The sequence below is a fragment of the Leucopleurus acutus genome, assembly GCF_964270905.1.
Source record: "Leucopleurus acutus genome assembly, chromosome: 4".
In the NCBI taxonomy this organism is placed as follows: domain Eukaryota; kingdom Metazoa; phylum Chordata; class Mammalia; order Artiodactyla; family Delphinidae; genus Leucopleurus; species Leucopleurus acutus.
The window spans coordinates 44678143-44690448 of NC_139146.1; the positions used below are offsets into that span (position 1 = coordinate 44678143).

The window sequence follows — 12306 nt, forward strand, 5'->3', positions numbered from 1 at the left end:
CCTGTGAAATGGGGAAATGATCCTATATTTTGAGTGAATTTCCTGAAGGATGTAAGGACTGTGTCTAGATTAATTTTTTTAGTCCAGCACCATTCTTTTTTTTTTTTTTTTAATTTATTTATTTTGGGCTGTGTTGGGTCTTCGTTTCTGTGCGAGGGCTTTCTCTAGTTGTGGCAAGCGGGGGCCACTCTTCATTGCGGTGCGCGGGCCTCTCACTATCGCGGCCTCTCTTGTTGCGGAGCACAGGCTCCAGACGCGCAGGCTCAGTAATTGTGGCTCACGGGCCCAGTTGCTCCGTGGCATGTGGGATCTTCCCAGACCAGGGCTCGAACCCGTGTCCCCTGCATTGGCAGGCAGAGTCTCAATCACTGCGCCACCAGGGAAGCCCTCAGCACCATTCTTGAAGAGACTATCTTTGCCCTGTTGTGTTTCCTGTGCTCCTTTATCAAAGATCAGTTGACTGTATTTATCGGGGTCTATTTCTGGGCTCCTTATTCTGTCCCATTGATCTGTTTGTCTATTCTTTCACCAGTACATCACTGTCTTGATTACTGTAGCTTTACAGTAAGCCTTGAGGTCAAGTAGCATCAGTCTTCCAACTTTGTTCTTCTCCTTAAATACTGTGTTGGCTATTCTGGTGTATTCTTTATGTAACATTTAAATCGATCCACTTTTTACTTGCTATCTAATTTAGTCGCATCCTGGCCATAATATCCATGGAATTGAAAGCTTGCTATATATTTTTTATATAAAATAGATGATTATTAAATAGAAAGCATTCTCCTGTGTCCCACCCCACATCTCCCTGTACACATGCCCTGATGGAATGGCTCATACTTTGAAAAATTGGTGTAAGGACACACTCAAAGCCCCCAGAGTTCCACACTTCACTCGACCATTCATTGACCTTAAATAGCCAGACCCCTGATCCTTTGTTTTCCCATCTGTACAAGGGGCTCGGTAGAACAAATATTTATTGGACCCTAGCCCTATGCTGGCCACCAGGACTATCCAGGACAGTCCCTGGCTGAGCAAAGGGTCACAGACCACCAAGTTGTCCAAAGTTTTCACTCTCTGCTCCCTTAAGTCTGCTCCCCTGACTGAGCCCTCCAGCCTCTGACTGACTTGGAGTGAAAAAGAACAATGACAGCCCCTGTCCCCTCATACCTCTTCTTTCCCTCTGGAGCATCTATGCACTGAGCTTAGTTGACATCAGAAGAAAAAGCTGCCTCTCTCTTCCCCACACTGGTCACCCTGAATCATTCTCACATTGGGAGATGGGGCTAAATCAAGCAATCCAGTGTGGTTTAATGGCAGGAACACTAGAGTAAGAAGTCCACACTTTGCCTTACATTACATTTCTGTGACCTGCCAGCGGCATGATCTCTCTGAGATTCAATTGCCTTATGTGTAAATAGGGAAAGGCCTACTGAGCTCAAAGTACTGGTGTGATGATTCGGTGAAATAACATAGTCTCGATCTCCCAGCACCTAACCTGACACACAGTAGGCATTCAGTAAACGTCAGTGAGACCTGAATTGGAATCAATAACCATCTCCTAGCGTGTACAGGTGATGGGAACTTTACAGGGACTCCTGACATACTGACAGGGAACAGGTCCTTTTCCCAGTGGCTTGTGTACATTCCAGCAGTCTGAACTGTTGTTGTTTCTCGTGTGTGTGTCGTCATCTGTTTGCATGGAGATTGGGCTTTTAAGACGTTGCAAGCTTGGTCATGTTTAGGAAGTATCTACTACTTTTTTAAACCTGACTTTCCACTTCAGTGAAGAAAGTACACAAGAGGATGCAGGGGAGAAAGGGTGAGAGGAAAGGAGGAAGGCAGGGAGAGAGAAAAAAGTCAGGATGCACAGCAGCTAGTCTCCAGTGCTTGAGGTTACGTGTCCATCATAGATCTACTCAGAGAGCTGAGCAGAGGCCCCACAAGGAAATGAAAATTGAACCAGTTTCACACGCTGGTTTTCCATACCAATGTTCCCATCTATTGCCAACGCCTGCCCCCTTGTGGACGTTCTTCACACTGCTTGGAGTTTCTAAAATGCAAGGAAGCAGAAAGCCTCACAGTGGAAAAAAATGTTTTAAGCTTTCAGAGGTTCCCCAATGCCTGCAAGACAAAATTCACTGAACAGAGATCCTTCATGATCCAGCCCCTGCCAACCAAGACAGCCAGAATGGACTAAGACAGGGATGGATACTAAGCGTGGACATATCATGTTCAAGTTACCTCTGGGACACCCAAGTGGGAAAGGTGAAGCAGCTCCTAGGAAGCTTTAGCGCTGGAGTATGGAGAGATGGAACCGGATGTTGAAAGGGACCTGGTGTGTCAGTTTTTCTGTTGATGCCCACAGGTGAGAACGTGATAGGTACTAGGTCCCCACATGCCCAGACACAGCATTAGATCATTTATGCAGGGCCCATCGAGAGCCTGGGAAGTCATTACCAGAGTCCTGGACGCCCACCTCCAGTCTGTGACAGAGGAGAGATTGCAGAGGGGGAGACAATGTCCTGGGTGAGAACTACTGGAGAGCTATGGCGCTTCCCTTCCCTTCTCTGTAAGTGACAGGAGGCAAAGGCTCATGTTTTCCCACAGGCCAGATGTGGGCCATGTGAGAAGGAGCCAAGCTCGAGGCATCTTGTAAAGGACACCGCCCAGCAGAATGGCCTGGAAAGACAAAGTGGCCCAGCGCAGAAGGGAACCATGGCAGGTTAGCAGCCGAGGGTTACACCTGCTCAAGGAACAAACTATATTCAGGGTTGCTGGTCAGAGGACTCCAGCAGGGATGCACCCAACAAAAGAACCAGCATTTAAAACTCTGCCATTCCCAGACAGCACGTGTAGCTGAATATATCTGAACTAGTCCAGCACATCCTTCCTGTCCTGTACCGTTCCTGGAACCAACTTCCCAGCACCTTCGGAAGTGGACACTCCAGCCCTAATCAAGCCTCCAGATGACTGTAGCCCCAGATGACATCTGACAGCAACTTCATGGGAGACCCTGAGCTAGAATCCCCAAATTAGCCCCTTCCAAATTCCAGACCCACAGAAACTGTGGGAGACAATAAGTACTGTTCTTTTAAGCCACTATTCGTTATGCAGTAGCAGACAACCAATACATGACTCTACCCTACAACTATGATTCAGATCTGGGGAGGGTCCCAGGAATCCATTTGTAATAAGCTCCCTAGATGGTCCTTTTGACAACTAACTAAAGTTAGAGGAAGAAGCGGACTGAGGCAGTATCTGGGAGCCCTGACATTCAGTGCCCCCATGAAGCTTACAGTCCTGTGGGTGCAACAGGCAATAATCACACCAAATACTGGATTAGGGTTTGGGATTTTGTTTTTATCGAAATATAACTGACATATAACATTGTGTAAGTTAAAGGTGTACACCATGTTGGTTGATACACTTATATACTGTAATATGATAACCACCATAGCTTTCAATAATATCTCTATCGCATCACAGAATTATCATTTCTCTTCTGTGGTAAAAGCATTTAAGATCTACTCATTTAGAACTCTGAAGTATATAATATAGCAATATCGACTATAATCCTTATGCTGTGCATCAGATCCCCAGAACTTACGCATCTTCTCGTTGCAAGTTGTTTAGTTATCATTGTAGAATCTGGGTTTGAAGGAGCTAGGAGTTGGCTGGGGCATCCATTTCCAAGAGTCATTGAAATAGCACTGAAAATTACTTGCAGGTAAGCAAGCCAATCACACTTCCACCTAAGCTGACAGCTCCACCAAGTGGACATTTCAAAAACTCCTCTCATCTGAGTGTTTCCCTTTTCTACACTCGAAGTCACAAGCAGCTAAAAGGCCAGCGTCACCACGGGCTGAAATGCTGATTCAGAACTTGTTTGCCTCTCTGCTGCTAACCAGCTATTGGCCTCCTAAACTGCATGCCCCTCCATCTGCCTCCCAAGAAGTCTGCTTTAGAAGATCAGACAGGAAAACTGTGAATTCGGAACAAACACTACAAAAAAGTGATGTTGCAGAAGTAGCTTCAAAATATTGGGTCTGCTTCTGCCCATGGAAATAAATATGCTTAAAAAAAAAAAGCATTCCGCATGAAGTCTTTATTAACCAAAAATCTATTTCTCCACAACAGATAATTTTCACATTCCTTGAGGATTGTCTCATATCAATAAGAATTGTTTGAAAATGTGGTCTTTGATAATGGTATTATATTTGTTATTGGCATAACTAAATTGTGCTAATCATATGGCTTATTTGCAGGCTGCTGTAGTGTAGTGGCTGAGAACACAAACACTGAGTCGAAATGCCTGTTCAAATCCTGGCTCTCATTACCTCCTGTGTAAACTTGGGTGAGTAACTTCTCTCTACGCCTCATTCTTCTCAACTGTAAAATAGACTTAAAAATAGGAGTTTCTTCAATAGAATTGTGAGGATTTGTTAATCCTTGCAAAGCCGTACCTACAGCATAGAAAGTGCTCAATAAATGTTAGCTACAGTGATTACTTAACAATACTTTATTGTTGGTCCTTTGAGTTGTTTCAAAGATTGCAGTAATTAATGATGCAGGAATTAACATATTTGTTATATTTCTTGTCCTTGTTTCTTTTTTTATTTTACTGAAGTATAGGTGACTTACGATGTTGTGTTCATTTCTGCTGTACAGCAAAGCGATTCATATATATCAATATATACATTCTTTTTCATATTCTTTTCCATAATGGTTTATTACAGGATATTGAATATAGTTCCCTGTGTTATACAGTAGCACCTTGCTGTTTATCCATTCTGTCTTGTTTCTGATCATTTCATAGAATCTAAGATATGGGATTACTAGATCAAATGGTGAAAAGTGTTAAGAGTATTGACAGAGTATCAAGGTACTCTCCTAAACAGTTCTATGTGGCCCTCCCACCAACAGGGTTCAAAAACACATGTCAGCACGTGCTTTAAAACTAGTTGCTAGCTTGTGTCGGGGGGTGGGGGGGAAGAAAGTTTCCTCTACCCTTCTAGGTTCTTCTGGCTGGTCTAAGAATTAAATTGACATGAGACACATTAAAAGGAGAAAATCAAATAAAAGTTTAATAACATGTATGCATGGGAGAGACCCAGGAAAATAGTAGTAACTCACTGAAATGGCCGAAGCCCTCACCTTAAATACCATCTTTAGCTAAAGACAAAAGAGGACATTGAGGGTAGTGGTTGGGGACTTCAAAGGGGAGAAAGAAAATTCACATGAAGATGAAAAAGAAAATGTGTGATAAACAAATGTTTGCTAGGCCCTGCAGAGACAAGGGACACAGAGTGGACTCTGATCTCTCCCCCACCACACCCCCCTTATTCCTTGCAGATATCTCTGGTGGTAGCTCTATTCTGGGAACAGTCCCTTTATCTAAATTCTTTAGGCAGCTAAGGGAGAGGTCAAAAGAAGGAATTCCTGAATCTTCTTCTTCTTAAAGATAATGAGCCTAAAACAATCCTCATGCCAAAGGTATACATGTTTCCCTGGCAAATTTGCTCCCCTGCATTTACCTAGTACGACTGCCACCTCATTGTTTCAGTTTGCATTTCTTAAATAACCAGTCAAGTGGGACATTTAATTTTTCTCTCAGTCAGACTTCTAGTCCAAATTACTTTATCCAGAGATAACGTAATTGGCAAAAATTTTAGTAAGAAATTCTCCCTGAAAATGGAGCAAATGTATCTCTTGGAAACTGAGGCAGAGGCCAGAAAGGGACTTGCTTAACTTGGGAGTATTCCTCAGGGCACAGTCTCTCAATGCTAAAAACATTCTAGAAACACAGCAGCTTTCTACCCATAATCCCCTGCACACAGGCTGGTCTGGACCCCAAGAAAACAGAAGCCACTGGCTGAGTAGGATTCTCTAGCTAATGTGCTTCCCTTAGCCTCCGTGGAGCTTCTTCCCCCTAGAGTGTCCCAAATGGTACGTATTCTAATCTAAGTGATAGAGTGTCACAATAGAATTCATCTATGGGGAAAAAATTGGACTCAACTCCGATTTTTTTCCACCAACAGAGACCCAGAAGCAGAACCTTCCCAGCCCTCTTTCCAAGCCCCCAGAGAGGCTCTCGGCTGCACTTTGGATGAAGTGTTTGCCTTTGCATTTTCCTTAGACACAGTACTTCAGCCTTTCCATTTTCTAGGGTTGTAAGCAGCTGTGACTTGAACAGGCTTAGAGTAGCAGCACTGCTCTCCCCAGGTCCCCGGCTGAGCTGACCTGCCACAGAAGGAACATGGGCACACTGGGAGGGTCTCTCTCCAGTTCCAGGTTATTCAGTTACACTGATCCAGCCCCTCAGGAGTGTCCGGAAGGGTGAGTGGTGATACTGCCACAACCTCCCTTAAGTGAGAAGTGAACATGAGGACCAATGACTTTGAGGCAAATTAAAAATGCAGAAGTCAAAACATACTCTTTCCTAAAATAGGCCCAGTATTTCCCCCTGAAGTATGATAATAAGAATAAATAATCATGTACTATTTCACTGAATCCCCACAGCTACTCCATAAGGCAGGTACGATCATTCCCATTTCACAGACGAGGACCAGCCAGCAAACAGAAACTACTCAAACAGGGGGGGATTAAATAAAGGAAATAAGCCATATGGGAGGTGGAGAAATCCAGAATCCAAACGTGGGATGGTGAGGGGACCCACAGGGGAGGGGCTGGCTAGTGGGAGCTGGGGCTGTGGAAGTGATACCGCCATGGCCAAAGATGCCACTGCCCCCAGAGATGCCACCAGAGGCAGGAGGGGACATGGAGACACTGTGGCTTCTCCCCTCTGCTCCCCTTCAGTCTTCCACAAGGGACCCCACTGCCAAAACCTATAGGAAGACAGTTGGCAAGGGAGCCTGGGAAAGGCAGGTCCCTGCAATACAGAGCAGGACAGAGAAGGGCAAGGAACGGGGCTGAGAAAAGAGACCAGTTCTGGCCCATGGCTCATGGTCCTGCCACTACCATGTGGCAGAGCCAGGTATGCAAACAAGGTGCACTTGAGTCCACCAGCCTGGGAGGGGCAACAGGGGAGATGAGAGGTGGACAAAATAGCAGATGGAAGAAATAAGATGGTTTAAAAACTAGCTGTGGGAAGGGAAATGACAGTCTTATGTCTCTAGCCAGGGTATCATACAAGCAACAAGGGGTGGGGACCTGTGGACACCTGGCTCCATCACTTACTTGCATCACGTACCAGGAGCACACTGATTAGTTAACTTCTCCAAGCCTGCCTTTCATCCACTCATTCAACATTTACTCAACACTGAGGATGGGGCGATGCAAAATAGAAAATAATGCTTTAGGAGTTCAGGGGAATCTAACCTTCATCCCTCTTCTCCTCTAAGTTCCTAACCTTTGGGAACAGGCAAAAGGAGACAAAAAGGGGAGAGAGAGGGCAGGGGAGTGGGAGACCTACACTGCCACAGTCCATGTGGTGGTCTGGCCCCTGGTCCATATGGCCAGCCAGTCACTCTTTATGCCCAGTCTCTCCAGTCGGATAAATCCCTCAGCCTCCTGTGGCAAGGACCTCAAGAGAAGAAAAGATGTGTCCCTGCGAAAACTGCCCCTGGATGTGGACCCCTTAAGAATCCATGAGGAAGACGAACCAGGAATGCAGAGGCTGACCTCCGAGCTGGTGAGAGCCCATCTGCGGAGGGAGCAGAGGCCGACCTCTGGAGTGTGGCAGGAAATGGGCACCTGGGACAAGGGCACTTCAGGTGAGCTCAGGTGAAGGCAATCAGAAGATGCCATAAACCAGGCTGCAAACTACATGCCTCAGATAAGCTCCCCGAGAAAGGGCTTCAGCAATAAAGTAAATCTATGAGAACAAAGCAGACCCAAAAGCCTCGTAGACTTTTTTAGATTCTGTTCCAGGATAAAGTTTAGAAGACTCTAACAAAGTTCACTCCTTTAACTGAGTTAAAGGCGTCCGTACACCCATTCCTCTTCTCCCCTGCTCTCTTAAGCTCACGCTAATCTTTGACCCCCACTGATCTACTGAAAGTGCTTGTCAGCACGACCCGTGAACTGCCCACGGCTAAGTCCAATGGTCAGTTTCTAGCCTTCATCTTCCTTCACTTCCCAGCAGCACGTGGCATTGCTGTTCATTCCTTCTTTCTCGATACACTTTCTTCACTTTACTCCCAGGACTGCACATTCTGCCTTATTGGTTGCTCCTTCCAGTGTCCTTGGCTGATTTTTCCTCTTCTTACCCATCTTCGAGAGCTCAGTCCATGGTCATCTTCTCTGCACACATTTAATGTTTTGCTAGTGGCTTAGTTCAGGCTGCTCTAACAAACTACCATGGATTGGGTAGCTTATAAAAAAACAGAAATGTATGTCTCACAGTTCTGGAAGCTGGAAGCCTGAGATCAGAGGGTCAGCATGTCTGGATCAGGGGTCCTGGTTAGGACCCACTTCTCAGCTGCAGCATGCTGACTTCTCACTGTGTCCTCCCGTGGCAAAGAGCAGAGTAGAGGGAAGCCGGCTGTCCCGTGACTCTCACAAGGGCACTGATCCCATTCATGAGGGTTTCACCCAATGATCTCATCTCATCCTAATTATCTCCCAAAGGCCCCACCTCCTAACATCATCACATTGGGAGGGTAGACTTTCAACATACGAGTTTTGGAAGGACACAAACATTCAGTCCATAACAGCCAGTGTTTTGCCGCACTGCTCCAACGTCACCTTCATGGGCTGCTCTGCAGTAATGGAGGTAGACCCTGTGAGCCTTCCTGTGCAGTTGACATCACGCAAAGTTTTGCCAACAGAGAGTGTTGGAAACCCTGCAAGAAGAAGGGGCTTCTCCTCCTGGTTCTGGCGTGTTTCCTTTCTGCTCCTGCCACATGGATACCACGTGCGTGTGGGAGACATGAGGCAGCACTCCCAGGGACAGCTTTGCCTTGAGTTTCGGCAGCACCCCATGGGCAAGATCCCCAGGGAGTCTCAAAGGCACCCCAGTGGGAGTGCTTCTAGCCTCGGTCTCCCTGCACCTTGACAGGGTGTTTCCTGCTTCCCCAGTGACTGTAGAGCAGCACTGGCCCAGGAAACCCAGCGAAGCCACAACCATGTGGCATGTGGCATGTGGCATCCACGGAGCCACAACCATCCTGGCTCCAATGAGGTTCAGATCCCAGCCTTGGGGAGAGGTCTGTCTTCCAAATGCGTCTTTCCTTGAGTACTCTCCCCCAGCCAAAAGGTATTCTTTGGGGTTCTCTTTAGTCCTTTAGAGTTAATCTCTTGTTATTCAATAATTCTTCATGTTAAACTTGCCCTGCTTTCATCACTGTGTGGTTTCCACCTCCTAGATGCCATTGACACGCTCCCTTAGTGATCTCAGCTAGTCTCCTAGCTTTAAAGCTGTGACAAAGCGAGAGAGAGGCATGGACAAATATACACTACTAAACGTAAGGTAGATAGCTAGTGGGAAGCAGCCGCATAGCACAGAGAGATCAGCTCAGTGCTTTGTGACCACCTAGAGGGGTGGGATAGGGAGGGTGGGAGGGAGGGAGACGCAAGAGGGAAGAGTTATGGGAACATATGTATATGTATAACTGATTCACTTTGTTATAAAGCAGAAACTAACACACCATTGTAAAGCAATTATACTCCAATAAAAAAAAAATAATAATAAATAAATAAATGTCAACTGTATGCTCATGACCCCAAGTTTTCATCTCCATCCCAGTTCTCTCTCTTGAACTCCAGACTCAAAATACAATTCGACATCACCACCGGGATAGGAAAGAGCAAACCTGTAAGTCCAAAACTACATTCCTGATATTCCCAGCAAAACTTGCTCTATCCACAGCCTTCTCCATCACATTTGGCAAAAAACTCAATCCTTCCTTCTGCTCATGTCAAAAACCTTGGGAGTCATCTCTGACTCTTCTCTCTCACCCTCACATTCAGTCCACCAGGAAATCCTGTTGACTCTACCTTCAGAATACACTTTCCTCTCACCACCTCCACCGCTACCACCCTAGCCACCATCATTTCTTGCCTGGATCATCACAACAGTCTCAGGATTATCTTCAACATAACAGCCAGAGCAATCTTTTAAAATATATCATGTCACGCCTTTGCTCAAAATCCCCACAACGGCTGCCAAAAGTCCAAGCCAAAGTCCTTAAAATGCACAGCACCTCACATTTTCAATTTTCAAACTGTGCACCAGGCACCCCCGGGAATTCGCAGGGTCACCACAGGATAGTTTCCATCTCCTAGGTTAACACAGCGATATCTGTCCCACTGTGACTATTAGATTGTTAGGATCTAACTATTTATAAAGCCACTGTTAGGTATTTCCTTTGATGTAGGGGCACCATGAAAAATTGCTAAGACACTAATGGCACCACGGACCATAGAAGCTTGGGAACCTCTGCGCCACACGATCACATCTCTGGTCTCATCTACAACAGCTCCTTTACTGACTCTCCTCACTCCACTCCAGTCCCCAAGTTCTCCTTAAGCTCCTCAGCCATACCTGGCACACTCAAGCGGTGGGACTTTTGTCTAAAACACTCATACTTCAGATATCCAAGGGGCTAACTTCTGCACCTCCTTTAAGATTTGCTCAAATGTCATCTCTTCAAATGAGGTCCTCCCTCACTGTCTTAGTCAGCTCTGGCTGCCATAACAAAATACCACAGACTGGGCAGCCCAAAGGACTGAACTTAATTTTCTAGAGGTCAGAAGTCCAAGACCAAGGTGCCAGGTGATTTGTTCTTATAAGGACTCTCCTGGCTTGCAGATGGCCACCTTCTCACGTGTATCTTCACGTGGCCTTTCCTTGGTGTGTGCACTGAGACAGACAGAGAGAAAGCACTCTCTGGTGTCTCTTCTTATAAGGACACTAATTGTATGAGATCTGGGCCCCACCCTTGTCACCTCAATCAACCTTACTTACTTCTTTAGAGGCTCCATCTTCAGCCACATTGGGGCTTAGGGTTTCAACATAGGGATCTGCAGGGGGGACACAAACATTCAGTCCATAACTCTACACTGTCTGAAATTGCAACCTCACCTCCTCAACATTCCTTAACCCCCTTACCTTGCTCTTCTTTCCTCACAGTTCACACCTTTTTCACCTACTCTAATTTATAATCAGGCTATATTTCATTGTTTATCGTGTCTGCCCTCAGTGAAACTCTATTGAGGGCAGACAGAGGGCTCTGCCTACTCCATTCACTAGATGTCATACATTAGCGCCTACTACATAGCTGGCACTCAAAACTTACTTGTTGAATGACTGGCTAAAGCATAAGAGAAAAAACATCCCACCTTCCTCATACCTGATCCCATTGCATTCTCTTGGCATGTCACCAGATTGTAAGGCCTAAGGAAAGGAAAAGAAACACATCTAAATAATCAATGATAAGGTCTGGTTTCTAAATGGAATGAAAACATCTCCTGAAATTAATTGTATCCTCAGCAAGTCACTTAACTTATGGGACTGTTTCTTCATCTGAAAACGGCAACCATCTATCTCAGGTATTTTGGGGAGGATGAGATGGAAGAGTGGGCATGTGAGGTGCTGTGACTTCCAGCTGTACTGCTCTCTGGCTGGGGGTCTTGGGCCACTCAGGATGCTATAACGAAATACCAAAGACTGGATGGCTGATAAAAAAAGAAGTTGATTTCTCACAGTTCTGGAACATGTAAGTCTGAGATCAAGGTGCCAGCAGGGTTGGGTGAGAGCCCTCTTCCAGGTCACAGACTTCTTATTTTGTCCTCACTTGGCTACAGGGCTAGGGATCTTGCTGGACCTGCTTTTAAAAGGGCACTAATCCTGTACATAAGGGCTCACCTCCCAATGGCCCCACCTCCTAACACCATCACATTGGGCATTAGGATTTCAAGATATGAATGTACGAATTTTGGAGGGGACACAAAACATTCAGACCACAGCATTGGGTGACTTTGAAGAAATGAATCCTATCAATCAGAGCTCACATCTTCTTTCCTATAAAAGTTGGATAATATCTCCTTGAAATGCAGTGTCAAGAATCAAAAAAGACTCCTCAAATAGTTACACACAGAATTACCAGATGACTGAGCAACCCCACACCTGGGTATATATCCAAAAGAACTGAAAAGAGGTACTCAAATACCCGTACAGGAATATGCATGGCAATACTATTCACGGCAGCCAAAAGGCAGAAACAACCCAAACGTCTATCAACAGATGAATGGATGAATGGAGTGTAGTATATACAAACAATGGAATATTATTCAGCCACAAAAAGGAATGAAGTGCTAATAGCTGCTCCAAAGTAGATGAACCTT

At 45.6% G+C, this 12306-nt stretch overlaps 1 long non-coding RNA gene across 2 annotated transcripts in view; it reads right to left on the minus strand.

Moving 5' to 3' along the window:
- Nucleotides 1-12185, minus strand: part of LOC309961553 — a 69754-nt gene extending 57569 nt beyond the window's left edge. The window contains exons 1-2 of one of the 2 annotated variants that reach the window (XR_014326193.1): nucleotides 11313-12185; nucleotides 10928-10983 (exon numbers count right to left, since the gene is read on the minus strand). This is a non-coding gene — a long non-coding RNA (uncharacterized lncRNA). Of the gene's footprint in view, nucleotides 1-10927; nucleotides 10984-11301 lie in introns of both variants that reach the window. The other variant, XR_014326194.1, reaches the window with a different exon arrangement.
- Nucleotides 12186-12306: the final 121 nt, after the last annotated feature.